The 26,850-nt window shown below is 53.1% G+C and overlaps 43 non-coding genes and 2 pseudogenes across 43 annotated transcripts; all 45 read right to left on the reverse strand.

Moving 5' to 3' along the window:
• Window positions 1-279: 279 nt before the first annotated feature.
• Window positions 280-398, reverse strand: LOC135620828 (5S ribosomal RNA). Its single transcript, XR_010490059.1, has one exon. It is a non-coding gene; the product is annotated as a 5S ribosomal RNA (ribosomal RNA).
• A 484-nt stretch (window positions 399-882) lies between these two features.
• Window positions 883-1,001, reverse strand: LOC135620954 (5S ribosomal RNA). The gene has a single exon (XR_010490182.1). It is a non-coding gene; the product is annotated as a 5S ribosomal RNA (ribosomal RNA).
• A 278-nt stretch (window positions 1,002-1,279) lies between these two features.
• LOC135621306 (5S ribosomal RNA) lies at window positions 1,280-1,397 on the reverse strand (annotated as a pseudogene).
• A 484-nt stretch (window positions 1,398-1,881) lies between these two features.
• On the reverse strand, window positions 1,882-2,000 carry LOC135620723 (5S ribosomal RNA). The gene has a single exon (XR_010489959.1). It is a non-coding gene; the product is annotated as a 5S ribosomal RNA (ribosomal RNA).
• Window positions 2,001-2,484: 484 nt separating this feature from the next.
• LOC135620652 (5S ribosomal RNA) lies at window positions 2,485-2,603 on the reverse strand. Its single transcript, XR_010489891.1, has one exon. It is a non-coding gene; the product is annotated as a 5S ribosomal RNA (ribosomal RNA).
• Window positions 2,604-3,087: 484 nt separating this feature from the next.
• Window positions 3,088-3,206, reverse strand: LOC135620526 (5S ribosomal RNA). The gene has a single exon (XR_010489769.1). It is a non-coding gene; the product is annotated as a 5S ribosomal RNA (ribosomal RNA).
• Window positions 3,207-3,690: 484 nt separating this feature from the next.
• LOC135620829 (5S ribosomal RNA) lies at window positions 3,691-3,809 on the reverse strand. The gene has a single exon (XR_010490060.1). It is a non-coding gene; the product is annotated as a 5S ribosomal RNA (ribosomal RNA).
• A 484-nt stretch (window positions 3,810-4,293) lies between these two features.
• LOC135620955 (5S ribosomal RNA) lies at window positions 4,294-4,412 on the reverse strand. Its single transcript, XR_010490183.1, has one exon. It is a non-coding gene; the product is annotated as a 5S ribosomal RNA (ribosomal RNA).
• A 278-nt stretch (window positions 4,413-4,690) lies between these two features.
• LOC135621308 (5S ribosomal RNA) lies at window positions 4,691-4,808 on the reverse strand (annotated as a pseudogene).
• A 484-nt stretch (window positions 4,809-5,292) lies between these two features.
• Window positions 5,293-5,411, reverse strand: LOC135620724 (5S ribosomal RNA). The gene has a single exon (XR_010489960.1). It is a non-coding gene; the product is annotated as a 5S ribosomal RNA (ribosomal RNA).
• A 484-nt stretch (window positions 5,412-5,895) lies between these two features.
• On the reverse strand, window positions 5,896-6,014 carry LOC135620653 (5S ribosomal RNA). Its single transcript, XR_010489892.1, has one exon. It is a non-coding gene; the product is annotated as a 5S ribosomal RNA (ribosomal RNA).
• A 484-nt stretch (window positions 6,015-6,498) lies between these two features.
• LOC135620830 (5S ribosomal RNA) lies at window positions 6,499-6,617 on the reverse strand. The gene has a single exon (XR_010490061.1). It is a non-coding gene; the product is annotated as a 5S ribosomal RNA (ribosomal RNA).
• A 484-nt stretch (window positions 6,618-7,101) lies between these two features.
• Window positions 7,102-7,220, reverse strand: LOC135621614 (5S ribosomal RNA). Its single transcript, XR_010490777.1, has one exon. It is a non-coding gene; the product is annotated as a 5S ribosomal RNA (ribosomal RNA).
• A 484-nt stretch (window positions 7,221-7,704) lies between these two features.
• LOC135620831 (5S ribosomal RNA) lies at window positions 7,705-7,823 on the reverse strand. Its single transcript, XR_010490062.1, has one exon. It is a non-coding gene; the product is annotated as a 5S ribosomal RNA (ribosomal RNA).
• A 484-nt stretch (window positions 7,824-8,307) lies between these two features.
• Window positions 8,308-8,426, reverse strand: LOC135621615 (5S ribosomal RNA). The gene has a single exon (XR_010490778.1). It is a non-coding gene; the product is annotated as a 5S ribosomal RNA (ribosomal RNA).
• A 484-nt stretch (window positions 8,427-8,910) lies between these two features.
• On the reverse strand, window positions 8,911-9,029 carry LOC135620832 (5S ribosomal RNA). The gene has a single exon (XR_010490063.1). It is a non-coding gene; the product is annotated as a 5S ribosomal RNA (ribosomal RNA).
• A 484-nt stretch (window positions 9,030-9,513) lies between these two features.
• On the reverse strand, window positions 9,514-9,632 carry LOC135621783 (5S ribosomal RNA). Its single transcript, XR_010490941.1, has one exon. It is a non-coding gene; the product is annotated as a 5S ribosomal RNA (ribosomal RNA).
• A 484-nt stretch (window positions 9,633-10,116) lies between these two features.
• Window positions 10,117-10,235, reverse strand: LOC135620770 (5S ribosomal RNA). The gene has a single exon (XR_010490004.1). It is a non-coding gene; the product is annotated as a 5S ribosomal RNA (ribosomal RNA).
• Window positions 10,236-10,719: 484 nt separating this feature from the next.
• LOC135620938 (5S ribosomal RNA) lies at window positions 10,720-10,838 on the reverse strand. The gene has a single exon (XR_010490167.1). It is a non-coding gene; the product is annotated as a 5S ribosomal RNA (ribosomal RNA).
• Window positions 10,839-11,322: 484 nt separating this feature from the next.
• Window positions 11,323-11,441, reverse strand: LOC135621785 (5S ribosomal RNA). The gene has a single exon (XR_010490943.1). It is a non-coding gene; the product is annotated as a 5S ribosomal RNA (ribosomal RNA).
• A 484-nt stretch (window positions 11,442-11,925) lies between these two features.
• LOC135620771 (5S ribosomal RNA) lies at window positions 11,926-12,044 on the reverse strand. Its single transcript, XR_010490005.1, has one exon. It is a non-coding gene; the product is annotated as a 5S ribosomal RNA (ribosomal RNA).
• A 484-nt stretch (window positions 12,045-12,528) lies between these two features.
• LOC135620833 (5S ribosomal RNA) lies at window positions 12,529-12,647 on the reverse strand. Its single transcript, XR_010490064.1, has one exon. It is a non-coding gene; the product is annotated as a 5S ribosomal RNA (ribosomal RNA).
• A 484-nt stretch (window positions 12,648-13,131) lies between these two features.
• On the reverse strand, window positions 13,132-13,250 carry LOC135620527 (5S ribosomal RNA). The gene has a single exon (XR_010489770.1). It is a non-coding gene; the product is annotated as a 5S ribosomal RNA (ribosomal RNA).
• Window positions 13,251-13,734: 484 nt separating this feature from the next.
• On the reverse strand, window positions 13,735-13,853 carry LOC135620867 (5S ribosomal RNA). Its single transcript, XR_010490097.1, has one exon. It is a non-coding gene; the product is annotated as a 5S ribosomal RNA (ribosomal RNA).
• Window positions 13,854-14,337: 484 nt separating this feature from the next.
• Window positions 14,338-14,456, reverse strand: LOC135621786 (5S ribosomal RNA). The gene has a single exon (XR_010490944.1). It is a non-coding gene; the product is annotated as a 5S ribosomal RNA (ribosomal RNA).
• Window positions 14,457-14,940: 484 nt separating this feature from the next.
• LOC135620772 (5S ribosomal RNA) lies at window positions 14,941-15,059 on the reverse strand. The gene has a single exon (XR_010490006.1). It is a non-coding gene; the product is annotated as a 5S ribosomal RNA (ribosomal RNA).
• A 484-nt stretch (window positions 15,060-15,543) lies between these two features.
• On the reverse strand, window positions 15,544-15,662 carry LOC135620835 (5S ribosomal RNA). Its single transcript, XR_010490066.1, has one exon. It is a non-coding gene; the product is annotated as a 5S ribosomal RNA (ribosomal RNA).
• Window positions 15,663-16,146: 484 nt separating this feature from the next.
• LOC135621059 (5S ribosomal RNA) lies at window positions 16,147-16,265 on the reverse strand. Its single transcript, XR_010490285.1, has one exon. It is a non-coding gene; the product is annotated as a 5S ribosomal RNA (ribosomal RNA).
• Window positions 16,266-16,749: 484 nt separating this feature from the next.
• Window positions 16,750-16,868, reverse strand: LOC135621087 (5S ribosomal RNA). The gene has a single exon (XR_010490313.1). It is a non-coding gene; the product is annotated as a 5S ribosomal RNA (ribosomal RNA).
• Window positions 16,869-17,352: 484 nt separating this feature from the next.
• On the reverse strand, window positions 17,353-17,471 carry LOC135620588 (5S ribosomal RNA). The gene has a single exon (XR_010489830.1). It is a non-coding gene; the product is annotated as a 5S ribosomal RNA (ribosomal RNA).
• Window positions 17,472-17,955: 484 nt separating this feature from the next.
• LOC135620773 (5S ribosomal RNA) lies at window positions 17,956-18,074 on the reverse strand. Its single transcript, XR_010490007.1, has one exon. It is a non-coding gene; the product is annotated as a 5S ribosomal RNA (ribosomal RNA).
• A 484-nt stretch (window positions 18,075-18,558) lies between these two features.
• LOC135620836 (5S ribosomal RNA) lies at window positions 18,559-18,677 on the reverse strand. Its single transcript, XR_010490067.1, has one exon. It is a non-coding gene; the product is annotated as a 5S ribosomal RNA (ribosomal RNA).
• Window positions 18,678-19,161: 484 nt separating this feature from the next.
• Window positions 19,162-19,280, reverse strand: LOC135621060 (5S ribosomal RNA). Its single transcript, XR_010490286.1, has one exon. It is a non-coding gene; the product is annotated as a 5S ribosomal RNA (ribosomal RNA).
• A 484-nt stretch (window positions 19,281-19,764) lies between these two features.
• Window positions 19,765-19,883, reverse strand: LOC135621088 (5S ribosomal RNA). Its single transcript, XR_010490314.1, has one exon. It is a non-coding gene; the product is annotated as a 5S ribosomal RNA (ribosomal RNA).
• Window positions 19,884-20,367: 484 nt separating this feature from the next.
• Window positions 20,368-20,486, reverse strand: LOC135620973 (5S ribosomal RNA). The gene has a single exon (XR_010490201.1). It is a non-coding gene; the product is annotated as a 5S ribosomal RNA (ribosomal RNA).
• A 484-nt stretch (window positions 20,487-20,970) lies between these two features.
• Window positions 20,971-21,089, reverse strand: LOC135620974 (5S ribosomal RNA). Its single transcript, XR_010490202.1, has one exon. It is a non-coding gene; the product is annotated as a 5S ribosomal RNA (ribosomal RNA).
• A 484-nt stretch (window positions 21,090-21,573) lies between these two features.
• Window positions 21,574-21,692, reverse strand: LOC135621062 (5S ribosomal RNA). The gene has a single exon (XR_010490288.1). It is a non-coding gene; the product is annotated as a 5S ribosomal RNA (ribosomal RNA).
• A 484-nt stretch (window positions 21,693-22,176) lies between these two features.
• LOC135621154 (5S ribosomal RNA) lies at window positions 22,177-22,295 on the reverse strand. The gene has a single exon (XR_010490380.1). It is a non-coding gene; the product is annotated as a 5S ribosomal RNA (ribosomal RNA).
• Window positions 22,296-22,779: 484 nt separating this feature from the next.
• LOC135621071 (5S ribosomal RNA) lies at window positions 22,780-22,898 on the reverse strand. Its single transcript, XR_010490297.1, has one exon. It is a non-coding gene; the product is annotated as a 5S ribosomal RNA (ribosomal RNA).
• Window positions 22,899-23,382: 484 nt separating this feature from the next.
• Window positions 23,383-23,501, reverse strand: LOC135620539 (5S ribosomal RNA). The gene has a single exon (XR_010489782.1). It is a non-coding gene; the product is annotated as a 5S ribosomal RNA (ribosomal RNA).
• Window positions 23,502-23,985: 484 nt separating this feature from the next.
• LOC135620754 (5S ribosomal RNA) lies at window positions 23,986-24,104 on the reverse strand. Its single transcript, XR_010489989.1, has one exon. It is a non-coding gene; the product is annotated as a 5S ribosomal RNA (ribosomal RNA).
• Window positions 24,105-24,588: 484 nt separating this feature from the next.
• On the reverse strand, window positions 24,589-24,707 carry LOC135620868 (5S ribosomal RNA). Its single transcript, XR_010490098.1, has one exon. It is a non-coding gene; the product is annotated as a 5S ribosomal RNA (ribosomal RNA).
• Window positions 24,708-25,191: 484 nt separating this feature from the next.
• On the reverse strand, window positions 25,192-25,310 carry LOC135620755 (5S ribosomal RNA). The gene has a single exon (XR_010489990.1). It is a non-coding gene; the product is annotated as a 5S ribosomal RNA (ribosomal RNA).
• A 484-nt stretch (window positions 25,311-25,794) lies between these two features.
• On the reverse strand, window positions 25,795-25,913 carry LOC135620871 (5S ribosomal RNA). The gene has a single exon (XR_010490100.1). It is a non-coding gene; the product is annotated as a 5S ribosomal RNA (ribosomal RNA).
• A 484-nt stretch (window positions 25,914-26,397) lies between these two features.
• LOC135621090 (5S ribosomal RNA) lies at window positions 26,398-26,516 on the reverse strand. The gene has a single exon (XR_010490316.1). It is a non-coding gene; the product is annotated as a 5S ribosomal RNA (ribosomal RNA).
• Between the last annotated feature and the right edge of the window lie 334 nt (window positions 26,517-26,850).

The raw sequence follows: 26,850 nt of genomic DNA on the forward strand, positions 1-26,850 counted from the left end.
CGTAGCGGTCACGGCAAATTCCGAGGCCCAACACCATCGCCTCGGAGGTCGACGGGAGAGGTTTTGGCCGCTCGGGGCGCAAAAACGAGCGCAACAGGGTGTCACCCATCCTAGAACCTTGTCTGATCGTTGTATGTTTCTGAAGAAATTTTTAGATGATGATTTCATTATTCTCCTGCTATAAGTTAATGTCATTTATTGTTGGCCATAATGAGGGAAAAATTGAAAAGCTTGAAAGAGGGTTTTAAGTAAGTCTTTTGGCCGCTCGGGGCGCAAAAAGGAGTGCAACACGAGGACTTCCCAGGGGGTCACCCATCCTAGTTCTACTCTCGCCCAAGCACGCTTGACTTCGGAGTTCTGATGGGATCCGGAGCTTTAGTGCTGGTATGATCGCACTCGATTTGTGTGCGTCGTCCCTCGCCTTTGTACTCTCGAACGATCTCGGAATCGCCATTGTCGGATCTCTCCGATGCCCACGAGGCCGACCGCGTACCGGACACGGCAAGCGCGCGCCGAAACCATCGGGACTTTCTCGAACGAACTCGGAATCGCTATTGCGGCCCCATTCCGGAAAGCTCTCTCCGAGCCCCGCGAGACTGACTGCGTAGCGGTCACGGCAAATTCCGAGGCCCAAAACCATCGCCTCGGAGGTCGACGGGAGAGGTTTTGGCCGCTCGGGGCGCAAAAACGAGTGCAACAGGGGGTCACCCATCCTAGAACCATGTCTGATCATTGTATGTTTATGAAGAAATTTTTAGATGATGATTTCATTATTCTCCTGCTATATTGTAATGACATTTATTGTTGGCCATAATGCTGGAAAAATTGAAAAGCTTGTAAGAGGGTTTTAAGTAAGACTTTTGGCCGCTCGGGCCGCAAAAAGGAGTGCAACACGAGGACTTCCCAGGGGGTCACCCATCCTAGTTCTACTCTCGCCCAAGCACGCTTGACTTCGGAGGTCTGATGGGACCCGGTGCTTTAGTGCTGGTATGATCGCACTCATTTTGTGTGCGTCGTCCCTCGCCTTTGTACTCTCGAACGATCTCGGAATCGCCATTGTCGGATCTCTCCGATGCCCACGAGGCCGACCGCGTACCGGACACGGCAAGCGCGCGCCGAAACCATCGGGACTTTCTCGAACGAACTCGGAATCGCTATTGCGGCCCCATTCCGGAAAGCTCTCTCCGAGCCCCACGAGACTGACTGCGTAGCGGTCACGGCAAATTCCGAGGCCCAAAACCATCGCCTCGGAGGTCGACGGGAGAGGTTTTGGCCGCTCGGGGCGCAAAAACGAGCGCAACAGGGGGTCACCCATCCTAGTTCTACTCTCGCCCAAGCACGCTTGACTTCGGAGGTCTGATGGGACCCGGTGCTTTAGTGCTGGTATGATCGCACTCATTTTGTGTGCGTCGTCCCTCGCCTTTGTACTCTCGAACGATCTCGGAATCGCCATTGTCGGATCTCTCCGATGCCCACGAGGCCGACCGCGTACCGGACACGGCAAGCGCGCGCCGAAACCATCGGGACTTTCTCGAACGAACTCGGAATCGCTATTGCGGCCCCATTCCGGAAAGCTCTCTCCGAGCCCCACGAGACTGACTGCGTAGCGGTCACGGCAAATTCCGAGGCCCAAAACCATCGCCTCGGAGGTCGACGGGAGAGGTTTTGGCCGCTCGGGGCGCAAAAACGAGCGCAACAGGGGGTCACCCATCCTAGAACCTTGTCTGATCGTTGTATGTTTATGAAGAAATTTTTAGATGATGATTTCATTATTCTCCTGCTATAAGTTAATGTCATTTATTGTTGGCCATAATGCGGGAAAAATTGAAAAGCTTGAAAGAGGGTTTTAAGTAAGTCTTTTGGCCGCTCGGGGCGCAAAAAGGAGTGCAACACGAGGACTTCCCAGGGGGTCACCCATCCTAGTTCTACTCTCGCCCAAGCACGCTTGACTTCGGAGTTCGGATGGGATCCGGTGCTTTAGTGCTGGTATGATCGCACTCGATTTGTGTGCGTCGTCCCTCGCCTTTGTACTCTCGAACGATCTCGGAATCGCCATTGTCGGATCTCTCCGATGCCCACGAGGCCGACCGCGTAGCGGACACGGTAAGCGCGCGCCGAAACCATCGGGACTTTCTCGAACGAACTCGGAATCGCTATTGCGGCCCCATTCCGGAAAGCTCTCTCCGAGCACCACGAGACTGACTGCGTAGCGGTCACGGCAAATTCTGAGGCCCAAAACCATCGCCTCGGAGGTCGACGGGAGAGGTTTTGGCCGCTCGGGGCACAAAAACGAGTGCAACAGGGGGTCACCCATCCTAGAACCATGTCTGATCATTGTATGTTTATGAAGAAATTTTTAGATGATGATTTCATTATTCTCCTGCTATATTGTAATGACATTTATTGTTGGCCATAATGCTGGAAAAATTGAAAAGCTTAAAAGAGGGTTTTAAGTAAGTCTTTTGGCCGCTCGGGCCGCAAAAAGGAGTGCAACACGAGGACTTCCCAGGGGGTCACCCATCCTAGTACTACTCTCGCCCAAGCACGCTTGACTTCGGAGGTCTGATGGGACCCGGTGCTTTAGTGCTGGTATGATCGCACTCATTTTGTGTGCGTCGTCCCTCGCCTTTGTACTCTCGAACGATCTCGGAATCGCCATTGTCGGATCTCTCCGATGCCCACGAGGCCGACCGCGTACCGGACACGGCAAGCGCGCGCCGAAACCATCGGGACTTTCTCGAACGAACTCGGAATCGCTATTGCGGCCCCATTCCGGAAAGCTCTCTCCGAGCCCCGCGAGACTGACTGCGTAGCGGTCACGGCAAATTCCGAGGCCCAAAACCATCGCCTCGGAGGTCGACGGGAGAGGTTTTGGCCGCTCGGGGCGCAAAAACGAGTGCAACAGGGGGTCACCCATCCTAGAACCATGTCTGATCATTGTATGTTTATGAAGAAATTATTAGATGATGATTTCATTATTCTCCTGCTATAAGTTAATGTCATTTATTGTTGGCCATAATGCTGGAAAAATTGAAAAGCTTAAAAGAGGTTTTTAAGTAAGACTTTTGGCCGCTCGGGGCGCAAAAAGGAGTGCAACACGAGGGCTTCCCAGGGGGTCACCCATCCTAGTACTACTCTCGCCCAAGCACGCTTGACTTCGGAGTTCGGATGGGATCCGGTGCTTTAGTGCTGGTGTGATCGCACTCGTTTTGTGTGCGTCGTCCCTCGCCTTTGTACTCTCGAACGATCTCGGAATCGCCATTGTCCGATCTCTCCGATGCCCACGAGGCCGACCGCGTACCGGACACGGCAAGCGCGCGCCGAAACCATCGGGACTTTCTCGAACGAACTCGGAATCGCTATTGCGGCCCCATTCCGGAAAGCTCTCTCCGAGCCCCACGAGACTGACTGCGTAGCGGTCACGGCAAATTCCGAGGCCCAACACCATCGCCTCGGAGGTCGACGGGAGAGGTTTTGGCCGCTCGGGGCGCAAAAACGAGCGCAACAGGGTGTCACCCATCCTAGAACCTTGTCTGATCGTTGTATGTTTCTGAAGAAATTTTTAGATGATGATTTCATTATTCTCCTGCTATAAGTTAATGTCATTTATTGTTGGCCATAATGAGGGAAAAATTGAAAAGCTTGAAAGAGGGTTTTAAGTAAGTCTTTTGGCCGCTCGGGGCGCAAAAAGGAGTGCAACACGAGGACTTCCCAGGGGGTCACCCATCCTAGTTCTACTCTCGCCCAAGCACGCTTGACTTCGGAGTTCTGATGGGATCCGGAGCTTTAGTGCTGGTATGATCGCACTCGATTTGTGTGCGTCGTCCCTCGCCTTTGTACTCTCGAACGATCTCGGAATCGCCATTGTCGGATCTCTCCGATGCCCACGAGGCCGACCGCGTACCGGACACGGCAAGCGCGCGCCGAAACCATCGGGACTTTCTCGAACGAACTCGGAATCGCTATTGCGGCCCCATTCCGGAAAGCTCTCTCCGAGCCCCGCGAGACTGACTGCGTAGCGGTCACGGCAAATTCCGAGGCCCAAAACCATCGCCTCGGAGGTCGACGGGAGAGGTTTTGGCCGCTCGGGGCGCAAAAACGAGTGCAACAGGGGGTCACCCATCCTAGAACCATGTCTGATCATTGTATGTTTATGAAGAAATTTTTAGATGATGATTTCATTATTCTCCTGCTATATTGTAATGACATTTATTGTTGGCCATAATGCTGGAAAAATTGAAAAGCTTGTAAGAGGGTTTTAAGTAAGACTTTTGGCCGCTCGGGCCGCAAAAAGGAGTGCAACACGAGGACTTCCCAGGGGGTCACCCATCCTAGTTCTACTCTCGCCCAAGCACGCTTGACTTCGGAGGTCTGATGGGACCCGGTGCTTTAGTGCTGGTATGATCGCACTCATTTTGTGTGCGTCGTCCCTCGCCTTTGTACTCTCGAACGATCTCGGAATCGCCATTGTCGGATCTCTCCGATGCCCACGAGGCCGACCGCGTACCGGACACGGCAAGCGCGCGCCGAAACCATCGGGACTTTCTCGAACGAACTCGGAATCGCTATTGCGGCCCCATTCCGGAAAGCTCTCTCCGAGCCCCACGAGACTGACTGCGTAGCGGTCACGGCAAATTCCGAGGCCCAAAACCATCGCCTCGGAGGTCGACGGGAGAGGTTTTGGCCGCTCGGGGCGCAAAAACGAGCGCAACAGGGGGTCACCCATCCTAGTTCTACTCTCGCCCAAGCACGCTTGACTTCGGAGGTCTGATGGGACCCGGTGCTTTAGTGCTGGTATGATCGCACTCATTTTGTGTGCGTCGTCCCTCGCCTTTGTACTCTCGAACGATCTCGGAATCGCCATTGTCGGATCTCTCCGATGCCCACGAGGCCGACCGCGTACCGGACACGGCAAGCGCGCGCCGAAACCATCGGGACTTTCTCGAACGAACTCGGAATCGCTATTGCGGCCCCATTCCGGAAAGCTCTCTCCGAGCCCCACGAGACTGACTGCGTAGCGGTCACGGCAAATTCCGAGGCCCAAAACCATCGCCTCGGAGGTCGACGGGAGAGGTTTTGGCCGCTCGGGGCGCAAAAACGAGCGCAACAGGGGGTCACCCATCCTAGAACCTTGTCTGATCGTTGTATGTTTATGAAGAAATTTTTAGATGATGATTTCATTATTCTCCTGCTATAAGTTAATGTCATTTATTGTTGGCCATAATGCGGGAAAAATTGAAAAGCTTGAAAGAGGGTTTTAAGTAAGTCTTTTGGCCGCTCGGGGCGCAAAAAGGAGTGCAACACGAGGACTTCCCAGGGGGTCACCCATCCTAGTTCTACTCTCGCCCAAGCACGCTTGACTTCGGAGTTCGGATGGGATCCGGTGCTTTAGTGCTGGTATGATCGCACTCGATTTGTGTGCGTCGTCCCTCGCCTTTGTACTCTCGAACGATCTCGGAATCGCCATTGTCGGATCTCTCCGATGCCCACGAGGCCGACCGCGTAGCGGACACGGTAAGCGCGCGCCGAAACCATCGGGACTTTCTCGAACGAACTCGGAATCGCTATTGCGGCCCCATTCCGGAAAGCTCTCTCCGAGCACCACGAGACTGACTGCGTAGCGGTCACGGCAAATTCTGAGGCCCAAAACCATCGCCTCGGAGGTCGACGGGAGAGGTTTTGGCTGCTCGGGGCACAAAAACGAGTGCAACAGGGGGTCACCCATCCTAGAACCATGTCTGATCATTGTATGTTTATGAAGAAATTTTTAGATGATGATTTCATTATTCTCCTGCTATATTGTAATGACATTTATTGTTGGCCATAATGCTGGAAAAATTGAAAAGCTTAAAAGAGGGTTTTAAGTAAGTCTTTTGGCCGCTCGGGCCGCAAAAAGGAGTGCAACACGAGGACTTCCCAGGGGGTCACCCATCCTAGTACTACTCTCGCCCAAGCACGCTTGACTTCGGAGGTCTGATGGGACCCGGTGCTTTAGTGCTGGTATGATCGCACTCATTTTGTGTGCGTCGTCCCTCGCCTTTGTACTCTCGAACGATCTCGGAATCGCCATTGTCGGATCTCTCCGATGCCCACGAGGCCGACCGCGTACCGGACACGGCAAGCGCGCGCCGAAACCATCGGGACTTTCTCGAACGAACTCGGAATCGCTATTGCGGCCCCATTCCGGAAAGCTCTCTCCGAGCCCCACGAGACTGACTGCGTAGCGGTCACGGCAAATTCCGAGGCCCAAAACCATCGCCTCGGAGGTCGACGGGAGAGGTTTTGGCCGCTCGGGGTGCAAAAACGAGTGCAACAGGGGGTCACCCATCCTAGAACCTTGTCTGATCGTTGTATGTTTATGAAGAAATTTTTAGATGATGATTTCATTATTCTCCTGCTATAAGTTAATGTCATTTATTGTTGGCCATAATGCGGGAAAAATTGAAAAGCTTGAAAGAGGGTTTTAAGTAAGTCTTTTGGCCGCTCGGGGCGCAAAAAGGAGTGCAACACGAGGACTTCCCAGGGGGTCACCCATCCTAGTTCTACTCTCGCCCAAGCACGCTTGACTTCGGAGTTCTGATGGGATCCGGAGCTTTAGTGCTGGTATGATCGCACTCGATTTGTGTGCGTCGTCCCTCGCCTTTGTACTCTCGAACGATCTCGGAATCGCCATTGTCGGATCTCTCCGATGCCCACGAGGCCGACCGCGTACCGGACACGGCAAGCGCGCGCCGAAACCATCGGGACTTTTTCGAACGAACTCGGAATCGCTATTGCGGCCCCATTCCGGAAAGCTCTCTCCGAGCCCCGCGAGACTGACTGCGTAGCGGTCACGGCAAATTCCGAGGCCCAAAACCATCGCCTCGGAGGTCGACGGGAGAGGTTTTGGCCGCTCGGGGCGCAAAAACGAGGGCAACAGGGGGTCACCCATCCTAGAACCATGTCTGATCATTGTATGTTTATGAAGAAATTTTTAGATGATGATTTCATTATTCTCCTGCTATAAGTTAATGTCATTTATTGTTGGCCATAATGCTGGAAAAATTGAAAAGCTTAAAAGAGGTTTTTAAGTAAGACTTTTGGCCGCTCGGGGCGCAAAAAGGAGTGCAACACGAGGGCTTCCCAGGGGGTCACCCATCCTAGTACTACTCTCGCCCAAGCACGCTTGACTTCGGAGTTCGGATGGGATCCGGTGCTTTAGTGCTGGTATGATCGCACTCGTTTTGTGTGCGTCGTCCCTCGCCTTTGTACTCTCGAACGATCTCGGAATCGCCATTGTCGGATCTCTCCGATGCCCACGAGGCCGACCGCGTAGCGGACATGGCAAGCGCGCGCCGAAACCATCGGGACTTTCTCGAACGAACTCGGAATCGCTATTGCGGCCCCATTCCGGAAAGCTCTCTCCGAGCCCCACGAGACTGACTGCGTAGCGGTCACGGCAAATTCCGAGGCCCAACACCATCGCCTCGGAGGTCGACGGGAGAGGTTTTGGCCGCTCGGGGTGCAAAAACGAGTGCAACAGGGGGTCACCCATCCTAGAACCTTGTCTGATCGTTGTATGTTTATGAAGAAATTTTTAGATGATGATTTCATTATTCTCCTGCTATAAGTTAATGTCATTTATTGTTGGCCATAATGCGGGAAAAATTGAAAAGCTTGAAAGAGGGTTTTAAGTAAGTCTTTTGGCCGCTCGGGGCGCAAAAAGGAGTGCAACACGAGGACTTCCCAGGGGGTCACCCATCCTAGTTCTACTCTCGCCCAAGCACGCTTGACTTCGGAGTTCTGATGGGATCCGGAGCTTTAGTGCTGGTATGATCGCACTCGATTTGTGTGCGTCGTCCCTCGCCTTTGTACTCTCGAACGATCTCGGAATCGCCATTGTCGGATCTCTCCGATGCCCACGAGGCCGACCGCGTACCGGACACGGCAAGCGCGCGCCGAAACCATCGGGACTTTTTCGAACGAACTCGGAATCGCTATTGCGGCCCCATTCCGGAAAGCTCTCTCCGAGCCCCGCGAGACTGACTGCGTAGCGGTCACGGCAAATTCCGAGGCCCAAAACCATCGCCTCGGAGGTCGACGGGAGAGGTTTTGGCCGCTCGGGGCGCAAAAACGAGGGCAACAGGGGGTCACCCATCCTAGAACCATGTCTGATCATTGTATGTTTATGAAGAAATTTTTAGATGATGATTTCATTATTCTCCTGCTATAAGTTAATGTCATTTATTGTTGGCCATAATGCTGGAAAAATTGAAAAGCTTAAAAGAGGTTTTTAAGTAAGACTTTTGGCCGCTCGGGGCGCAAAAAGGAGTGCAACACGAGGGCTTCCCAGGGGGTCACCCATCCTAGTACTACTCTCGCCCAAGCACGCTTGACTTCGGAGTTCGGATGGGATCCGGTGCTTTAGTGCTGGTATGATCGCACTCGTTTTGTGTGCGTCGTCCCTCGCCTTTGTACTCTCGAACGATCTCGGAATCGCCATTGTCCGATCTCTCCGATGCCCACGAGGCCGACCGCGTACCGGACACGGCAAGCGCGCGCCGAAACCATCGGGACTTTCTCGAACGAACTCGGAATCGCTATTGCGGCCCCATTCCGAAAAGCTCTCTCCGAGCCCCACGAGACTGACTGCGTAGCGGTCACGGCAAATTCCGAGGCCCAACACCATCGCCTCGGAGGTCGACGGGAGAGGTTTTGGCCGCTCGGGGCGCAAAAACGAGTGCAACAGGGGGTCACCCATCCTAGAACCTTGTCTGATCGTTGTATGTTTCTGAAGAAATTTTTAGATGATGATTTCATTATTCTCCTGCTATAAGTTAATGTCATTTATTGTTGGCCATAATGAGGGAAAAATTGAAAAGCTTGAAAGAGGGTTTTAAGTAAGTCTTTTGGCCGCTCGGGGCGCAAAAAGGAGTGCAACACGAGGACTTCCCAGGGGGTCACCCATCCTAGTTCTACTCTCGCCCAAGCACGCTTGACTTCGGAGTTCTGATGGGATCCGGAGCTTTAGTGCTGGTATGATCGCACTCGATTTGTGTGCGTCGTCCCTCGCCTTTGTACTCTCGAACTATCTCGGAATCGCCATTGTCCGATCTCTCCGATGCCCACGAGGCCGACCGCGTACCGGACACGGCAAGCGCGCGCCGAAACCATCGGGACTTTCTCGAACGAACTCGGAATCGCTATTGCGGCCCCATTCCGGAAAGCTCTCTCCGAGCCCCACGAGACTGACTGCGTAGCGGTCACGACAAATTCCGAGGCCCAACACCATCGCCTCGGAGGTCGACGGGAGAGGTTTTGGCCGCTCGGGGCGCAAAAACGAGCGCAACAGGGTGTCACCCATCCTAGAACCTTGTCTGATCGTTGTATGTTTCTGAAGAAATTTTTAGATGATGATTTCATTATTCTCCTGCTATAAGTTAATGTCATTTATTGTTGGCCATAATGCGGGAAAAATTGAAAAGCTTGAAAGAGGGTTTTAAGTAAGTCTTTTGGCCGCTCGGGGCGCAAAAAGGAGTGCAACACGAGGACTTCCCAGGGGGTCACCCATCCTAGTACTACTCTCGCCCAAGCACGCTTGACTTCGGAGTTCGGATGGGATCCGGAGCTTTAGTGCTGGTATGATCGCACTCGATTTGTGTGCGTCGTCCCTCGCCTTTGTACTCTCGAACGATCTCGGAATCGCCATTGTCGGATCTCTCCGATGCCCACGAGGCCGACCGCGTACCGGACACGGCAAGCGCGCGCCGAAACCATCGGGACTTTCTCGAACGAACTCGGAATCGCTATTGCGGCCCCATTCCGGAAAGCTCTCTCCGAGCCCCACGAGACTGACTGCATAGCAGTCACGGCAAATTCCGAGGCCCAAAACCATCGCCTCGGAGGTCGACGGGAGAGGTTTTGGCCGCTCGGGGCACAAAAACGAGTGCAACAGGGGGTCACCCATCCTAGAACCATGTCTGATCATTGTATGTTTATGAAGAAATTTTTAGATGATGATTTCATTATTCTCCTGCTATAAGTTAATGACATTTATTGTTGGCCATAATGCTGGAAAAATTGAAAAGCTTAAAAGAGGGTTTTAAGTAAGACTTTTGGCCGCTCGGGGCGCAAAAAGGAGTGCAACACGAGGGCTTCCCAGGGGGTCACCCATCCTAGTTCTACTCTCGCCCAAGCACGCTTGACTTCGGAGTTCTGATGGGATCCGGTGCTTTAGTGCTGGTATGATCGCACTCATTTTGTGTGCGTCGTCCCTCGCCTTTGTACTCTCGAACGATCTCGGAATCGCCATTGTCCGATCTCTCCGATGCCCACGAGGCCGACCGCGTACCGGACACGGCAAGCGCGCGCCGAAACCATCGGGACTTTCTCGAACGAACTCGGAATCGCTATTGCGGCCCCATTCCGGAAAGCTCTCTCCGAGCCCCACGAGACTGACTGCGTAGCGGTCACGGCAAATTCCGAGGCCCAACACCATCGCCTCGGAGGTCGACGGGAGAGGTTTTGGCCGCTCGGGGCGCAAAAACGAGTGCAACAGGGGGTCACCCATCCTAGAACCTTGTCTGATCGTTGTATGTTTCTGAAGAAATTTTTAGATGATGATTTCATTATTCTCCTGCTATAAGTTAATGTCATTTATTGTTGGCCATAATGAGGGAAAAATTGAAAAGCTTGAAAGAGGGTTTTAAGTAAGTCTTTTGGCCGCTCGGGGCGCAAAAAGGAGTGCAACACGAGGACTTCCCAGGGGGTCACCCATCCTAGTTCTACTCTCGCCCAAGCACGCTTGACTTTGGAGTTCTGATGGGATCCGGAGCTTTAGTGCTGGTATGATCGCACTCGATTTGTGTGCGTCGTCCCTCGCCTTTGTACTCTCGAACTATCTCGGAATCGCCATTGTCCGATCTCTCCGATGCCCACGAGGCCGACCGCGTACCGGACACGGCAAGCGCGCGCCGAAACCATCGGGACTTTCTCGAACGAACTCGGAATCGCTATTGCGGCCCCATTCCGGAAAGCTCTCTCCGAGCCCCACGAGACTGACTGCATAGCGGTCACGGCAAATTCCGAGGCCCAACACCATCGCCTCGGAGGTCGACGGGAGAGGTTTTGGCCGCTCGGGGCGCAAAAACGAGCGCAACAAGGGGTCACCCATCCTAGAACCTTGTCTGATCGTTGTATGTTTCTGAAGAAATTTTTAGATGATGATTTCATTATTCTCCTGCTATAAGTTAATGTCATTTATTGTTGGCCATAATGCGGGAAAAATTGAAAAGCTTGAAAGAGGGTTTTAAGTAAGTCTTTTGGCCGCTCGGGGCGCAAAAAGGAGTGCAACACGAGGACTTCCCAGGGGGTCACCCATCCTAGTACTACTCTCGCCCAAGCACGCTTGACTTCGGAGTTCGGATGGGATCCGGAGCTTTAGTGCTGGTATGATCGCACTCGATTTGTGTGCGTCGTCCCTCGCCTTTGTACTCTCGAACGATCTCGGAATCGCCATTGTCGGATCTCTCCGATGCCCACGAGGCCGACCGCGTAGCGGACACGGCAAGCGCGCGCCGAAACCATCGGGACTTTCTCGAACGAACTCGGAATCGCTATTGCGGCCCCATTCCGGAAAGCTCTCTCCGAGCCCCACGAGACTGACTGCGTAGCAGTCACGGCAAATTCCGAGGCCCAAAACCATCGCCTCGGAGGTCGACGGGAGAGGTTTTGGCCGCTCGGGGCACAAAAACGAGTGCAACAGGGGGTCACCCATCCTAGAACCATGTCTGATCATTGTATGTTTATGAAGAAATTTTTAGATGATGATTTCATTATTCTCCTGCTATAAGTTAATGACATTTATTGTTGGCCATAATGCTGGAAAAATTGAAAAGCTTAAAAGAGGGTTTTAAGTAAGACTTTTGGCCGCTCGGGGCGCAAAAAGGAGTGCAACACGAGGGCTTCCCAGGGGGTCACCCATCCTAGTTCTACTCTCGCCCAAGCACGCTTGACTTCGGAGTTCTGATGGGATCCGGTGCTTTAGTGCTGGTATGATCGCACTCATTTTGTGTGCGTCGTCCCTCGCCTTTGTACTCTCGAACGATCTCGGAATCGCCATTGTCCGATCTCTCCGATGCCCACGAGGCCGACCGCGTACCGGACACGGCAAGCGCGCGCCGACACCATCGGGACTTTCTCGAACGAACTCGGAATCGCTATTGCGGCCCCATTCCGGAAAGCTCTCTCCGAGACCCACGAGACTGACTGCGTAGCGGTCACGGCAAATTCCGAGGCCCAACACCATCGCCTCGGAGGTCGACGGGAGAGGTTTTGGCCGCTCGGGGCGCAAAAACGAGTGCAACAGGGGGTCACCCATCCTAGAACCTTGTCTGATCGTTGTATGTTTCTGAAGAAATTTTTAGATGATGATTTCATTATTCTCCTGCTATAAGTTAATGTCATTTATTGTTGGCCATAATGCGGGAAAAATTGAAAAGCTTGAAAGAGGGTTTTAAGTAAGTCTTTTGGCCGCTCGGGGCGCAAAAAGGAGTGCAACACGAGGACTTCCCAGGGGGTCACCCATCCTAGTTCTACTCTCGCCCAAGCACGCTTGACTTCGGAGTTCTGATGGGATCCGGAGCTTTAGTGCTGGTATGATCGCACTCGATTTGTGTGCGTCGTCCCTCGCCATTGTACTCTCGAACGATCTCGGAATCGCCATTGTCGGATCTCTCCGATGCCCACGAGGCCGACCGCGTACCGGACACGGCAAGCGCGCGCCGAAACCATCGGGACTTTCTCGAACGAACTCGGAATCGCTATTGCGGCCCCATTCCGGAAAGCTCTCTCCGAGCCCCGCGAGACTGACTGCGTAGCGGTCACGGCAAATTCCGAGGCCCAAAACCATCGCCTCGGAGGTCGACGGGAGAGGTTTTGGCCGCTCGGGGCGCAAAAACGAGTGCAACAGGGGGTCACCCATCCTAGAACCATGTCTGATCATTGTATGTTTATGAAGAAATTATTAGATGATGATTTCATTATTCTCCTGCTATAAGTTAATGTCATTTATTGTTGGCCATAATGCTGGAAAAATTGAAAAGCTTAAAAGAGGTTTTTAAGTAAGACTTTTGGCCGCTCGGGGCGCAAAAAGGAGTGCAACACGAGGGCTTCCCAGGGGGTCACCCATCCTAGTACTACTCTCGCCCAAGCACGCTTGACTTCGGAGTTCGGATGGGATCCGGTGCTTTAGTGCTGGTGTGATCGCACTCGTTTTGTGTGCGTCGTCCCTCACCTTTGTACTCTCGAACGATCTCGGAATCGCCATTGTCGGATCTCTCCGATGCCCACGAGGCCGACCGCGTAGCGGACACGACAAGCGCGCGCCGAAACCATCGGGACTTTCTCGAACGAACTCGGAATCGCTATTGCGGCCCCATTCCGGAAAGCTCTCTCCGAGCCCCACGAGACTGACTGCGTAGCGGTCACGGCAAATTCTGAGGCCCAAAACCATCGCCTCGGAGGTCGACGGGAGAGGTTTTGGCCGCTCGGGGCACAAAAACGAGTGCAACAGGGGGTCACCCATCCTAGAACCATGTTTGATCATTGTATGTTTATGAAGAAATTTTTAGATGATGATTTCATTATTCTCCTGCTATATTGTAATGACATTTATTGTTGGCCATAATGCTGGAAAAATTGAAAAGCTTGAAAGAGGGTTTTAAGTAAGTCTTTTGGCCGCTCGGGGCGCAAAAAGGAGTGCAACACGAGGACTTCCCAGGGGGTCACCCATCCTAGTTCTACTCTCGCCCAAGCACGCTTGACTTCGGAGTTCTGATGGGACCCGGTGCTTTAGTGCTGGTATGATCGCACTCATTTTGTGTGCGTCGTCCCTCGCCTTTGTACTCTCGAACGATCTCAGAATCGCCATTGTCCGATCTCTCCGATGCCCACGAGGCCGACCGCGTACCGGACACGGCAAGCGCGCGCCGAAACCATCGGGACTTTCTCGAACGAACTCGGAATCGCTATTGCGGCCCCATTCCGGAAAGCTCTCTCCGAGCCCCACGAGACTGACTGCGTAGCGGTCACGGCAAATTCCGAGGCCCAACACCATCGCCTCGGAGGTCGACGGGAGAGGTTTTGGCCGCTCGGGGCGCAAAAACGAGTGCAACAGGGGGTCACCCATCCTAGAACCTTGTCTGATCGTTGTATGTTTCTGAAGAAATTTTTAGATGATGATTTCATTATTCTCCTGCTATAAGTTAATGTCATTTATTGTTGGCCATAATGCGGGAAAAATTGAAAAACTTGAAAGAGGGTTTTAAGTAAGTCTTTTGGCCGCTCGGGGCGCAAAAAGGAGTGCAACACGAGGACTTCCCAGGGGGTCACCCATCCTAGTACTACTCTCGCCCAAGCACGCTTGACTTCGGAGTTCGGATGGGATCCGGAGCTTTAGTGCTGGTATGATCGCACTCGATTTGTGCGCATCGTCCCTCGCCTTGGTACTCTCGAACGATCTCGGAATCGCCATTGTCGGATCTCTCCGATGCCCACGAGGCCGACCGCGTACCGGACACGGCAAGCGCGCGCCGAAACCATCGGGACTTTCTCGAACGAACTCGGAATCGCTATTGCGGCCCCATTCCGGAAAGCTCTCTCCGAGCCCCACGAGACTGACTGCATAGCAGTCACGGCAAATTCCGAGGCCCAAAACCATCGCCTCGGAGGTCGACGGGAGAGGTTTTGGCCGCTCGGGGCACAAAAACGAGTGCAACAGGGGGTCACCCATCCTAGAACCATGTCTGATCATTGTATGTTTATGAAGAAATTTTTAGATGATGATTTCATTATTCTCCTGCTATAAGTTAATGACATTTATTGTTGGCCATAATGCTGGAAAAATTGAAAAGCTTAAAAGAGGGTTTTAAGTAAGACTTTTGGCCGCTCGGGGCGCAAAAAGGAGTGCAACACGAGGGCTTCCCAGGGGGTCACCCATCCTAGTTCTACTCTCGCCCAAGCACGCTTGACTTCGGAGTTCTGATGGGATCCGGTGCTTTAGTGCTGGTATGATCGCACTCATTTTGTGTGCGTCGTCCCTCGCCTTTGTACTCTCGAACGATCTCGGAATCGCCATTGTCCGATCTCTCCGATGCCCACGAGGCCGACCGCGTACCGGACACGGCAAGCGCGCGCCGAAACCATCGGGACTTTCTCGAACGAACTCGGAATCGCTATTGCGGCCCCATTCCGGAAAGCTCTCTCCGAGCCCCACGAGACTGACTGCGTAGCGGTCACGGCAAATTCCGAGGCCCAACACCATCGCCTCGGAGGTCGACGGGAGAGGTTTTGGCCGCTCGGGGCGCAAAAACGAGTGCAACAGGGGGTCACCCATCCTAGAACCTTGTCTGATCGTTGTATGTTTCTGAAGAAATTTGTAGATGATGATTTCATTATTCTCCTGCTATAAGTTAATGTCATTTATTGTTGGCCATAATGCGGGAAAAATTGAAAAGCTTGAAAGAGGGTTTTAAGTAAGTCTTTTGGCCGCTCGGGGCGCAAAAAGGAGTGCAACACGAGGACTTCCCAGGGGGTCACCCATCCTAGTTCTACTCTCGCCCAAGCACGCTTGACTTCGGAGTTCTGATGGGATCCGGAGCTTTAGTGCTGGTATGATCGCACTCGATTTGTGTGCGTCGTCCCTCGCCTTTGTACTCTCGAACGATCTCGGAATCGCCATTGTCGGATCTCTCCGATGCCCACGAGGCCGACCGCGTACCGGACACGGCAAGCGCGCGTCGAAACCATCGGGACTTTCTCGAACGAACTCGGAATCGCTATTGCGGCCCCATTCCGGAAAGCTCTCTCCGAGCCCCGCGAGACTGACTGCGTAGCGGTCACGGCAAATTCCGAGGCCCAAAACCATCGCCTCGGAGGTCGACGGGAGAGGTTTTGGCCGCTCGGGGCGCAAAAACGAGTGCAACAGGGGGTCACCCATCCTAGAACTTTGTCTGAACGTTGTATGTTTATGAAGAAATTTTTAGATGATGATTTCATTATTCTCCTGCTATAAGTTAATGTCATTTATTGTTGGCCATAATGCGGGAAAAATTGAAAAGCTTGAAAGAGGGTTTTAAGTAAGTCTTTTGGCCGCTCGGGCCGCAAAAAGGAGTGCAACACGAGGACTTCCCAGGGGGTCACCCATCCTAGTTATACTCTCGCCCAAGCACGCTTGACTTCGGAGGTCTGATGGGATCCGGAGCTTTAGTGCTGGTATGATCGCACTCGATTTGTGTGCGTCGTCCCTCGCCTTTGTACTCTCGAACGATCTCGGAATCGCCATTGTCGGATCTCTCCGATGCCCACGAGGCCGACCGCGTACCGGACACGGCAAGCGCGCGCCGAAACCATCGGGACTTTCTCGAACGAACTCGGAATCGCTATTGCGGCCCCATTCCGGAAAGCTCTCTCCGAGCCCCGCGAGACTGACTGCGTAGCGGTCACGGCAAATTCCGAGGCCCAAAACCATCGCCTCGGAGGTCGACGGGAGAGGTTTTGGCCGCTCGGGGCGCAAAAACGAGTGCAACAGGGGGTCACCCATCCTAGAACCATGTCTGATCATTGTATGTTTATGAAGAAATTTTTAGATGATGATTTCATTATTCTCCTGCTATATTGTAATGACATTTATTGTTGGCCATAATGCTGGAAAAATTGAAAAGCTTGAAAGAGGGTTTTAAGTAAGTCTTTTGGCCGCTCGGGCCGCAAAAAGGAGTGCAACACGAGGACTTCCCAGGGGGTCACCCATCCTAGTTATACTCTCGCCCAAGCACGCTTGACTTCGGAGGTCTGATGGGACCCGGTGCTTTAGTGCTGGTATGATCGCACTCATTTTGTGTGCATCGTCCCTCGCCTTTGTACTCTCGAACGATCTCGGATTCGCCATTGTCGTATCTCTCCGATGCCCACGAGGCCGACCGCGTACCGGACACGGCAAGCGCGCGCCGAAACCATCGGGACTTTCTCGAACGAACTCGGAATCGCTATTGCGGCCCCATTCCGGAAAGCTCTCTCCGAGCCCCACGAGACTGACTGCGTAGCGGTCACGGCAAATTCCGAGGCCCAACACCATCGCCTCGGAGGTCGACGGGAGAGGTTTTGGCCGCTCGGGGCGCAAAAACGAGTGCAACAGGGGGTCACCCATCCTAGAACCTTGTCTGATCGTTGTATGTTTCTGAAGAAATTTTTAGATGATGATTTCATTATTCTCCTGCTATAAGTTAATGTCATTTATTGTTGGCCATAATGCGGGAAAAATTGAAAAACATGAAAGAGGGTTTTAAGTAAGTCTTTTGGCCGCTCGGGGCGCAAAAAGGAGTGCAACACGAGGACTTCCCAGGGGGTCACCCATCCTAGTACTACTCTCGCCCAAGCACGCTTGACTTCAGAGTTCGGATGGGATCCGGAGCTTTAGTGCTGGTATGATCGCACTCGATTTGTGTGCATCGTCCCTCGCCTTGGTACTCTCGAACGATCTCGGAATCGCCATTGTCGGATCTCTCCGATGCCCACGAGGCCGACCGCGTACCGGACACGGCAAGCGCGCGCCGAAACCATCGGGACTTTCTCGAACGAACTCGGAATCGCTATTGCGGCCCCATTCCGGAAAGCTCTCTCCGAGCCCCACGAGACTGACTGCATAGCAGTCACGGCAAATTCCGAGGCCCAAAACCATCGCCTCGGAGGTCGACGGGAGAGGTTTTGGCCGCTCGGGGCACAAAAACGAGTGCAACAGGGGGTCACCCATCCTAGAACCATGTCTGATCATTGTATGTTTATGAAGAAATTTTTAGATGATGATTTCATTATTCTCCTGCTATAAGTTAATGACATTTATTGTTGGCCATAATGCTGGAAAAATTGAAAAGCTTAAAAGAGGGTTTTAAGTAAGACTTTTGGCCGCTCGGGGCGCAAAAAGGAGTGCAACACGAGGGCTTCCCAGGGGGTCACCCATCCTAGTTCTACTCTCGCCCAAGCACGCTTGACTTCGGAGTTCTGATGGGATCCGGTGCTTTAGTGCTGGTATGATCGCACTCATTTTGTGTGCGTCGTCCCTCGCCTTTGTACTCTCGAACGATCTCGGAATCGCCATTGTCCGATCTCTCCGATGCCCACGAGGCCGACCGCGTACCGGACACGGCAAGCGCGCGCCGAAACCATCGGGACTTTCTCGAACGAACTCGGAATCGCTATTGCGGCCCCATTCCGGAAAGCTCTCTCCGAGCCCCACGAGACTGACTGCGTAGCGGTCACGGCAAATTCCGAGGCCCAACACCATCGCCTCGGAGGTCGACGGGAGAGGTTTTGGCCGCTCGGGGCGCAAAAACGAGTGCAACAGGGGGTCACCCATCCTAGAACCTTGTCTGATCGTTGTATGTTTCTGAAGAAATTTGTAGATGATGATTTCATTATTCTCCTGCTATAAGTTAATGTCATTTATTGTTGGCCATAATGCGGGAAAAATTGAAAAGCTTGAAAGAGGGTTTTAAGTAAGTCTTTTGGCCGCTCGGGGCGCAAAAAGGAGTGCAACACGAGGACTTCCCAGGGGGTCACCCATCCTAGTTCTACTCTCGCCCAAGCACGCTTGACTTCGGAGTTCTGATGGGATCCGGAGCTTTAGTGCTGGTATGATCGCACTCGATTTGTGTGCGTCGTCCCTCGCCTTTGTACTCTCGAACGATCTCGGAATCGCCATTGTCGGATCTCTCCGATGCCCACGAGGCCGACCGCGTACCGGACACGGCAAGCGCGCGTCGAAACCATCGGGACTTTCTCGAACGAACTCGGAATCGCTATTGCGGCCCCATTCCGGAAAGCTCTCTCCGAGCCCCGCGAGACTGACTGCGTAGCGGTCACGGCAAATTCCGAGGCCCAAAACCATCGCCTCGGAGGTCGACGGGAGAGGTTTTGGCCGCTCGGGGCGCAAAAACGAGTGCAACAGGGGGTCACCCATCCTAGAACTTTGTCTGAACGTTGTATGTTTATGAAGAAATTTTTAGATGATGATTTCATTATTCTCCTGCTATAAGTTAATGTCATTTATTGTTGGCCATAATGCGGGAAAAATTGAAAAGCTTGAAAGAGGGTTTTAAGTAAGTCTTTTGGCCGCTCGGGCCGCAAAAAGGAGTGCAACACGAGGACTTCCCAGGGGGTCACCCATCCTAGTTATACTCTCGCCCAAGCACGCTTGACTTCGGAGGTCTGATGGGATCCGGAGCTTTAGTGCTGGTATGATCGCACTCGATTTGTGTGCGTCGTCCCTCGCCTTTGTACTCTCGAACGATCTCGGAATCGCCATTGTCGGATCTCTCCGATGCCCACGAGGCCGACCGCGTACCGGACACGGCAAGCGCGCGCCGAAACCATCGGGACTTTCTCGAACGAACTCGGAATCGCTATTGCGGCCCCATTCCGGAAAGCTCTCTCCGAGCCCCGCGAGACTGACTGCGTAGCGGTCACGGCAAATTCCGAGGCCCAAAACCATCGCCTCGGAGGTCGACGGGAGAGGTTTTGGCCGCTCGGGGCGCAAAAACGAGTGCAACAGGGGGTCACCCATCCTAGAACCATGTCTGATCATTGTATGTTTATGAAGAAATTTTTAGATGATGATTTCATTATTCTCCTGCTATATTGTAATGACATTTATTGTTGGCCATAATGCTGGAAAAATTGAAAAGCTTGAAAGAGGGTTTTAAGTAAGTCTTTTGGCCGCTCGGGCCGCAAAAAGGAGTGCAACACGAGGACTTCCCAGGGGGTCACCCATCCTAGTTATACTCTCGCCCAAGCACGCTTGACTTCGGAGGTCTGATGGGACCCGGTGCTTTAGTGCTGGTATGATCGCACTCATTTTGTGTGCATCGTCCCTCGCCTTTGTACTCTCGAACGATCTCGGATTCGCCATTGTCGTATCTCTCCGATGCCCACGAGGCCGACCGCGTACCGGACACGGCAAGCGCGCGCCGAAACCATCGGGACTTTCTCGAACGAACTCGGAATCGCTATTGCGGCCCCATTCCGGAAAGCTCTCTCCGAGCCCCACGAGACTGACTGCGTAGCGGTCACGGCAAATTCCGAGGCCCAAAACCATCGCCTCGGAGGTCGACGGGAGAGGTTTTGGCCGCTCGGGGCGCAAAAACGAGTGCAACAGGGGGTCACCCATCCTAGAACTTTGTCTGATCGTTGTATGTTTATGAAGAAATTTTTAGATGATGATTTCATTATTCTCCTGCTATAAGTTAATGTCATTTATTGTTGGCCATAATGCGGGAAAAATTGAAAAGCTTGAAAGAGGGTTTTAAGTAAGTCTTTTGGCCGCTCGGGGCGCAAAAAGGAGTGCAACACGAGGACTTCCCAGGGGGTCACCCATCCTAGTTATACTCTCGCCCAAGCACGCTTGACTTCGGAGTTCTGATGGGATCCGGAGCTTTAGTGCTGGTATGATCGCACTCGATTTGTGTGCGTCGTCCCTCGCCTTTGTACTCTCGAACGATCTCGGAATCGCCATTGTCGGATCTCTCCGATGCCCACGAGGCCGACCGCGTACCGGACACGGCAAGCGCGCGCCGAAACCATCGGGACTTTCTCGAACGAACTCGGAATCGCTATTGCGGCCCCATTCCGGAAAGCACTCTCCGAGCCCCGCGAGACTAACTGCTTAGCGGTCACGGCAAATTCCGAGGCCCAAAACCATCGCCTCGGAGGTCGACGGGAGAGGTTTTGGCCGCTCGGGGCGCAAAAACGAGTGCAACAGGGGGTCACCCATCCTAGAACTTTGTCTGATCGTTGTATGTTTATGAAGAAATTTTTAGATGATGATTTCATTATTCTCCTGCTATAAGTTAATGTCATTTATTGTTGGCCATAATGCGGGAAAAATTGAAAAGCTTGAAAGAGGGTTTTAAGTAAGTCTTTTGGCCGCTCGGGGCGCAAAAAGGAGTGCAACACGAGGACTTCCCAGGGGGTCACCCATCCTAGTTATACTCTCGCCCAAGCACGCTTGACTTCGGAGTTCTGATGGGATCCGGAGCTTTAGTGCTGGTATGATCGCACTCGATTTGTGTGCGTCGTCCCTCGCCTTTGTACTCTCGAACGATCTCGGAATCGCCATTGTCGGATCTCTCCGATGCCCACGAGGCCGACCGCGTACCGGACACGGCAAGCGCGCGCCGAAACCATCGGGACTTTCTCGAACGAACTCGGAATCGCTATTGCGGCCCCATTCCGGAAAGCTCTCTCCGAGCCCCGCGAGACTGACTGCGTAGCGGTCACGGCAAATTCCGAGGCCCAAAACCATCGCCTCGGAGGTCGACGGGAGAGGTTTTGGCCGCTCGGGGCGCAAAAACGAGTGCAACAGGGGGTCACCCATCCTAGAACTTTGTCTGATCGTTGTATGTTTATGAAGAAATTTTTAGATGATGATTTCATTATTCTCCTGCTATAAGTTAATGTCATTTATTGTTGGCCATAATGCGGGAAAAATTGAAAAGCTTGAAAGAGGGTTTTAAGTAAGTCTTTTGGCCGCTCGGGCCGCAAAAAGGAGTGCAACACGAGGACTTCCCAGGGGGTCACCCATCCTAGTTATACTCTCGCCCAAGCACGCTTGACTTCGGAGGTCTGATGGGATCCGGAGCTTTAGTGCTGGTATGATCGCACTCGATTTGTGTGCGTCGTCCCTCGCCTTTGTACTCTCGAACGATCTCGGAATCGCCATTGTCGGATCTCTCCGATGCCCACGAGGCCGACCGCGTACCGGACACGGCAAGCGCGCGCCGAAACCATCGGGACTTTCTCGAACGAACTCGGAATCGCTATTGCGGCCCCATTCCGGAAAGCTCTCTCCGAGCCCCGCGAGACTGACTGCGTAGCGGTCACGGCAAATTCCGAGGCCCAAAACCATCGCCTCGGAGGTCGACGGGAGAGGTTTTGGCCGCTCGGGGCGCAAAAACGAGTGCAACAGGGGGTCACCCATCCTAGAACTTTGTCTGATCGTTGTATGTTTATGAAGAAATTTTTAGATGATGATTTCATTATTCTCCTGCTATAAGTTAATGTCATTTATTGTTGGCCATAATGCGGGAAAAATTGAAAAGCTTGAAAGAGGGTTTTAAGTAAGTCTTTTGGCCGCTCGGGCCGCAAAAAGGAGTGCAACACGAGGACTTCCCAGGGGGTCAACCATCCTAGTTATACTCTCGCCCAAGCACGCTTGACTTCGGAGGTCTGATGGGATCCGGAGCTTTAGTGCTGGTATGATCGCACTCGATTTGTGTGCGTCGTCCCTCGCCTTTGTACTCTCGAACGATCTCGGAATCGCCATTGTCGGATCTCTCCGATGCCCACGAGGCCGACCGCGTACCGGACACGGCAAGCGCGCGCCGAAACCATCGGGACTTTCTCGAACGAACTCGGAATCGCTATTGCGGCCCCATTCCGGAAAGCTCTCTCCGAGCCCCGCGAGACTGACTACGTAGCGGTCACGGCAAATTCCGAGGCCCAAAACCATCGCCTCGGAGGTCGACGGGAGAGGTTTTGGCCGCTCGGGGCGCAAAAACGAGTGCAACAGGGGGTCACCCATCCTAGAACCATGTTTGATCATTGTATGTTTATGAAGAAATTTTTAGATGATGATTTCATTATTCTCCTGCTATATTGTAATGACATTTATTGTTGGCCATAATGCTGGAAAAATTGAAAAGCTTGAAAGAGGGTTTTAAGTAAGTCTTTTGGCCGCTCGGGGCGCAAAAAGGAGTGCAACACGAGGACTTCCCAGGGGGTCACCCATCCTAGTTATACTCTCGCCCAAGCACGCTTGACTTCGGAGTTCTGATGGAATCCGGAGCTTTAGTGCTGGTATGATCGCACTCATTTTGTGTGCGTCGTCCCTCGCCTTTGTACTCTCGAACGATCTCGGAATCGCCATTGTCGGATCTCTCCGATGCCCACGAGGCCGACCGCGTACCGGACACGGCAAGCGCGCGCCGAAACCATCGGGACTTTCTCGAACGAACTCGGAATCGCTATTGCGGCCCCATTCCGGAAAGCTTTCTCCGAGCCCCGCGAGACTGACTGCGTAGCGGTCACGGCAAATTCCGAGGCCCAAAACCATCGCCTCGGAGGTCGACGGGAGAGGTTTTGGCCGCTCGGGGCGCAAAAACGAGTGCAACAGGGGGTCACCCATCCTAGAACCATGTCTGATCATTGTATGTTTATGAAGAAATTTTTAGATGATGATTTCATTATTCTCCTGCTATAAGTTAATGTCATTTATTGTTGGCCATAATGCTGGAAAAATTAAAAAGCTTGAAAGAGGGTTTTAAGTAAGTCTTTTGGCCGCTCGGGCCGCAAAAAGGAGTGCAACACGAGGGCTTCCCAGGGGGTCACCCATCCTAGTACTACTCTCGCCCAAGCACGCTTGACTTCGGAGGTCTGATGGGATCCGGTGCTTTAGTGCTGGTATGATCGCACTCGTTTTGTGTGCGTCGTCCCTCGCCTTTGTACTCTCGAACGATCTCGGATTCGCCATTGTCGTATCTCTTCGATGCCCACGAGGCCGACCGCGTACCGGACACGGCAAGCGCGCGCCGAAACCATCGGGACTTTCTCGAACGAACTCGGAATCGCTATTGCGGCCCCATTCCGGAAAGCTCTCTCCGAGCCCCACGAGACTGACTGCGTAGCGGTCACGGCAAATTCTGAGGCCCAAAACCATCGCCTCGGAGGTCGACGGGAGAGGTTTTGGCCGCTCGGGGCACAAAAACGATTGCAACAGGGGGTCACCCATCCTAGAACCATGTCTGATCATTGTATGTTTATGAAGAAATTTTTAGATGATGATTTCATTATTCTCCTGCTATATTGTAATGACATTTATTGTTGGCCATAATGCTGGAAAAATTGAAAAGCTTGAAAGAGGGTTTTAAGTAAGTCTTTTGGCCGCTCGGGGCGCAAAAAGGAGTGCAACACGAGGACTTCCCAGGGGGTCACCCATCCTAGTTCTACTCTCGCCCAAGCACGCTTGACTTCGGAGTTCTGATGGGATCCGGTGCTTTAGTGCTGGTATGATCGCACTCATTTTGTGTGCGTCGTCCCTCGCCTTTGTACTCTCGAACGATATCGGAATCGCCATTGTCGGATCTCTCCGATGCCCACGAGGCCGACCGCGTACCGGACACGGCAAGCGCGCGCCGAAACCATCGGGACTTTCTCGAACGAACTCGGAATCGCTATTGCGGCCCCATTCCGGAAAGCTCTCTCCGAGCCCCACGAGACTGACTGCGTAGCGGTCACGGCAAATTCCGAGGCCCAACACCATCGCCTCGGAGGTCGACGGGAGAGGTTTTGGCCGCTCGGGGCGCAAAAACGAGTGCAACAGGGGGTCACCCATCCTAGAACCTTGTCTGATCGTTGTATGTTTCTGAAGAAATTTTTAGATGATGATTTCATTATTCTCCTGCTATAAGTTAATGTCATTTATTGTTGGCCATAATGCGGGAAAAATTGAAAAGCTTGAAAGAGGGTTTTAAGTAAGTCTTTTGGCCGCTCGGGCCGCAAAAAGGAGTGCAACACGAGGACTTCCCAGGGGGTCACCCATCCTAGTTCTACTCTCGCCCAAGCACGCTTGACTTCGGAGTTCTGATGGGACCCGGTGCTTTAGTGCTGGTATGATCGCACTCATTTTGTGTGCGTCGTCCCTCGCCTTTGTACTCTCGAACGATCTCGGAATCGCCATTGTCGGATCTCTCCGATGCCCACGAGGCCAACCGCGTACCGGACACGGCAAGCGCGCGCCGAAACCATCGGGACTTTCTCGAACGAACTCGGAATCGCTATTGCGGCCCCATTCCGGAAAGCTCTCTCCGAGCCCAGCGAGACTGACTGTGTAGCGGTCACGGCAAATTCTGAGGCCCAAAACCATCGCCTCGGAGGTCGACGGGAGAGGTTTTGGCCGCTCGGGGCACAAAAACGATTGCAACAGGGGGTCACCCATCCTAGAACCATGTCTGATCATTGTATGTTTATGAAGAAATTTTTAGATGATGATTTCATTATTCTCCTGCTATATTGTAATGACATTTATTGTTGGCCATAATGCTGGAAAAATTGAAAAGCTTGAAAGAGGGTTTTAAGTAAGTCTTTTGGCCGCTCGGGGCGCAAAAAGGAGTGCAACACGAGGACTTCCCAGGGGGTCACCCATCCTAGTTCTACTCTCGCCCAAGCACGCTTGACTTCGGAGTTCTGATGGGATCCGGTGCTTTAGTGCTGGTATGATCGCACTCATTTTGTGTGCGTCGTCCCTCGCCTTTGTACTCTCGAACGATCTCGGAATCGCCATTGTCGGATCTCTCCGATGCCCACGAGGCCGACCGCGTACCGGACACGGCAAGCGCGCGCCGAAACCATCGGGACTTTCTCGAACGAACTCGGAATCGCTATTGCGGCCCCATTCCGGAAAGCTCTCTCCGAGCCCCACGAGACTGACTGCGTAGCGGTCACGGCAAATTCCGAGGCCCAACACCATCGCCTCGGAGGTCGACGGGAGAGGTTTTGGCCGCTCGGGGCGCAAAAACGAGTGCAACAGGGGGTCACCCATCCTAGAACCTTGTCTGATCGTTGTATGTTTCTGAAGAAATTTTTAGATGATGATTTCATTATTCTCCTGCTATAAGTTAATGTCATTTATTGTTGGCCATAATGCGGGAAAAATTGAAAAGCTTGAAAGAGGGTTTTAAGTAAGTCTTTTGGCCGCTCGGGCCGCAAAAAGGAGTGCAACACGAGGACTTCCCAGGGGGTCACCCATCCTAGTTCTACTCTCGCCCAAGCACGCTTGACTTCGGAGTTCTGATGGGACCCGGTGCTTTAGTGCTGGTATGATCGCACTCATTTTGTGTGCGTCGTCCCTCGCCTTTGTACTCTCGAACGATCTCGGAATCGCCATTGTCGGATCTCTCCGATGCCCACGAGGCCAACCGCGTACCGGACACGGCAAGCGCGCGCCGAAACCATCGGGACTTTCTCGAACGAACTCGGAATCGCTATTGCGGCCCCATTCCGGAAAGCTCTCTCCGAGCCCCGCGAGACTGACTGCGTAGCGGTCACGGCAAATTCCGAGGCCCAAAACCATCGCCTCGGAGGTCGACGGGAGAGGTTTTGGCCACTCGGGGCGCAAAAACGAGTGCAACAGGGGGTCACCCATCCTAGAACCATGTCTGATCGTTGTATGTTTATGAAGAAATTTTTAGATGATGATTTCATTATTCTCCTGCTATAAGTTAATGTCATTTATTGTTGGCCATAATGCGGGAAAAATTGAAAAGCTTGAAAGAGGGTTTTAAGTAAGTCTTTTGGCCGCTCGGGCCGCAAAAAGGAGTGCAACACGAGGACTTCCCAGGGGGTCACCCATCCTAGTTATACTCTCGCCCAAGCACGCTTGACTTCGGAGGTCTGATGGGACCCGGTGCTTTAGTGCTGGTATGATCGCACTCATTTTGTGTGCGTCGTCCCTCGCCTTTGTACTCTCGAACGATCTCGGATTCGCCATTGTCGTATCTCTCCGATGCCCACGAGGCCGACCGCGTACCGGACACGGCAAGCGCGCGCCGAAACCATCGGGACTTTCTCGAACGAACTCGGAATCGCTATTGCGGCCCCATTCCGGAAAGCTCTCTCCGAGCCCCGCGAGACTGACTGCGTAGCGGTCACGGCAAATTCCGAGGCCCAAAACCATCGCCTCGGAGGTCGACGGGAGAGGTTTTGGCCGCTCGGGGCGCAAAAACGAGTGCAACAGGGGGTCACCCATCCTAGAACTTTGTCTGATCG

Source organism: Musa acuminata, chromosome BXJ2-8 (genome assembly GCF_036884655.1).
Source record: "Musa acuminata AAA Group cultivar baxijiao chromosome BXJ2-8, Cavendish_Baxijiao_AAA, whole genome shotgun sequence".
NCBI lineage: Eukaryota > Viridiplantae > Streptophyta > Magnoliopsida > Zingiberales > Musaceae > Musa > Musa acuminata.